This window comes from Sinocyclocheilus anshuiensis, unplaced genomic scaffold, assembly GCF_001515605.1.
Source record: "Sinocyclocheilus anshuiensis isolate Anshui unplaced genomic scaffold, SAMN03320099.WGS_v1.1 scaffold868, whole genome shotgun sequence".
Taxonomy (NCBI): domain Eukaryota; kingdom Metazoa; phylum Chordata; class Actinopteri; order Cypriniformes; family Cyprinidae; genus Sinocyclocheilus; species Sinocyclocheilus anshuiensis.
Genome location: NW_015552624.1, coordinates 24,196 through 27,546, shown reverse-complemented (window position 1 = coordinate 27,546; position 3,351 = coordinate 24,196). Strand labels below are relative to the sequence as shown.

The following is a 3,351-nucleotide window of genomic DNA, read 5'->3' as shown; positions in this document are numbered from 1 at the left end:
CTCCAGCTTCAGTCCACTCCTTGTGAAGCTCTCCCAAGTGTTTGAATCGGCTTTGCTTGACAGTATTCTCAAGCTTGCGGTCATCCCTGTTGCTTGTGCACCTTTTCCTACCCAATTTCTTCCTTCCAGTCAACTTTGCATTTAATATGCTTTGATACAGCACTCCGTGAACAGCCAGCCCTTTCAGTAATGACCTTCTGTGACTTACCCTCTTTGTGGAGGGTGTCAATGATTGTCTTCTGGACCATTACCAACTCAGCAGTCTTCCCCATTATTGTGGTTTCAAAGAACAAGAGATACCCGGAATTTATACTGTAGGGACGGTCATTTAATGAAGCTCAAATGTAAATATTCTAATATTTTGAGATACTGGATTTTTGACTTTCATGAGCTGTAAGCTCTAATCATCAAAATTAAAACAAAAAAACTTTTGAAATGTTTTACTTTACATGTAATGAATCTAGAATATATGAAACTTTCAATTTTTGAAGTTAAAAAACCAGTGAAAAAAAATAAAAACTTTTTCACGATATTCTAATTTTTTGAGATGCACCTGTAAATAGCACCCATGTTATGAAAGATGAAATATTTCTTTTAATTTTACTATTAACTTGTTTACTTCAGGCTTGGCCAGCTACAGAGAAACTGGTGGCTAGACAAAAGACAAACGACCAATCCTGAGCAGCGACGTCACTCCAGGAATTCGACAGCACGGTTCAGTGTGTTCGGCTAAGAATTCTGAATCAAGAACAGTTAAAGGTGCTGTATGTAAGTTTTTGACTCTACTAAAGCATAAAAATACCATAATGTGTTTGCAGATATTTAAGAAACATGCTAAGTTAACATACTTGTTTATCTGAAAAACAATGCTACAGTCAGTTATTCTCCTTTGAAAATATGCGCTCCAGGCCGGAATGTCGGTCTCTGTTTTGGTTTGTGAAACCCACCCACTGCCAGTTTACCCAATTGTATTTCGGCACCCCGGGTTACCAGCTGGCAGAAAACAGAGCGTATTTCATTTCACTCATCGTCAAGTGCGCTTGTTCCTGTTGGTGTCGTCAATCTGGCAACCTGCGTGTGCCTCAAGTCTGAGGAGGAGGTTGCCGGGTGAAAAAAACCCTCTCCAATATTTTGAATTTTGACTGCAATACCTAGTTCAACTACTCGGTGTCAATCCTACATACAGCACCTTTATTCAGACCATGCCTAATAGGCTTGCTGCGATAGACGGTGCTGACGGTGATACCGGTGTTTAGCCGCAACACCGGTTACGTCACTTGCCCACTTCTTTCTTTGCGTGAACATTTGGGCGGTGTTATGCAAATCTTCCCACATAGTGACGTAGATATGTGGGGGCGTGTTAGAACGAGCCGTTTTAGGTAGGCGTGGCTGACTCTTAACTTTTATAAAGAATATCTCTTTGGATTTGAGACTTTAGTCTTTGCAACTTTACAGATCTTCTTTATGCACCAAGAACTTGTAACACTCCAAAGAGAAAGGAAAAACTGAAATCGCATCATATGACCCCTTTAAATGTGTGATCACGTAATGACTCTGGTTGTGATGTATTAAAAATGTTGACAATAAAATTGTCAATTGAAAAACGACTTTAACCTAAAAAGTGGCCAAAGCCTCACAGTGTTATAAAATTATAGAGGGAACATTGCAAAAGATTACTATAAACAATTAATACTATCAGTGGCACATAAAGATTGACTTTAAAACCTACCGTGAGCTCATCTTGGTGACTTTTGGCATGTTCTTGAATGAATTTGTACCTAGGAATTTTCATGCTTTAATTTTGAACGAGCAACACATTTTTCAATTTGGGAAATAAAAAAAATCTTAAAAAGTTTGTATCTTTGTATATATTTTGTATCATGAAAGGGCGTTCCTGTAGCGATATCAGTACAATATCTCACGGTTCTCAACCAATCAGATTTGAGAACCAGAACGAACTGTTGTATAAACTGGTTTAAAGCACATTAAAAAAAAAAGTTTCATTGCACCTTATTTGGTATGTGAAATAGGCGTAGCTGTGAGGGAGGTGAAATTAAAACTGGCGGTTTTAATTTCACATTTGGACTATTTTTTTCATGTTTTAAATTATTTCAAATATCAGTATTCAACGTTTTATGTTAAAAACAAAACATTAGGCCTATTTATGCATCTGTAACTGCAGTTTAAATGCATCCATGTCCCCTCTGAGATACATTAACTGTGTAAATAAGTAACTAGATAAGAACGTTTGGGCTGTGAGTGTGTGCAGTTTACATTGCAAATTGAAACAAAAAAAAAAATAGTGATGTACACGGATAAATCATTTATAATAAATAAATACTTCAACACTGTAAAAAATGTAGAATTATCATTTTTGTTTGACATGATATTGTCTGGCCTGAGCCTGTGCAAACTAGGGTTGTGACGGTGAGGAAATGTTCCCACCGGTTAATCGACGTGTGACAACACCGGTAATACTGGTATCACCGCGGGGGCGGGGCGTTCCCTCTTTTCCTGCTTTCCTTCGCTTTTAAATAGCTTAAAAGCGTGCGCATTTTATCCTTTTCATAGAATGGAAACAGTGTACAAGTCCCCCCCCCCCAAAAAATGTAAAAAGCAACATAAAAGCATGCAGTGTTTGCCTACTTAATATTGAAAATCTTCTGCAGCCATCAGGTATAATGAACATTACTGTATACTAACCTGAGAACCATTTTCTCTGATAATATTTCAGCAATTATTGTGTTTTTCCATCAGCTGTTTGGAATAAGAACTAGTGATGTCACGTTTGCGAATGAGTCACTCTGGCTGCATTTACACAGATCTGGATTCCCAAATCGGATTTTTTGCCTATATCCGATTTTTTGAAGACCCACTTATTACACCTTCTTTGTATCCGATATCTGCATTTACACTACAGTACACAGGCTTAACTTGACGTGGCTCAATGCATTAGACAATGATATTAAAAGACCAAACTCTGAACACACTATTAATAAAGCATACTTTGTATTGAAAAGCAGATGAGATTTCACCCGAATGAATAGAGAGTCTCCACAAAAGTTAGCAATAGATTGAAGCGCTCGTCTGTGCACGAGCCGCCGTCACTGATACACTGTAAATTCTAATTAGTAAACCTTACTTAAAAAAAGCATGCAAACCGATTGCCTTGAAAAAAAAAGTGAAATAAGAATAGTAATTTGTACTAACAAAGGTTTATTTAGTGTTGTAAACTTACAGGTTCTGGTAACTCAGAATCACTATTTTCAACAACTAAATGATTAAAGGGATAGTTCACCCAAAAATGAAAATGTGATGTTTATCTGCTTACCCCCAGGGCATCCAAGATGT

The 3,351-nt window shown here is 37.4% G+C and overlaps 1 pseudogene; it reads left to right on the top strand.

Annotated features, from left to right (window-relative positions):
• Positions 1 to 3,351, top strand: part of LOC107666308 (uncharacterized) — a 16,331-nt pseudogene that overhangs the window by 1,323 nt on the left and 11,657 nt on the right.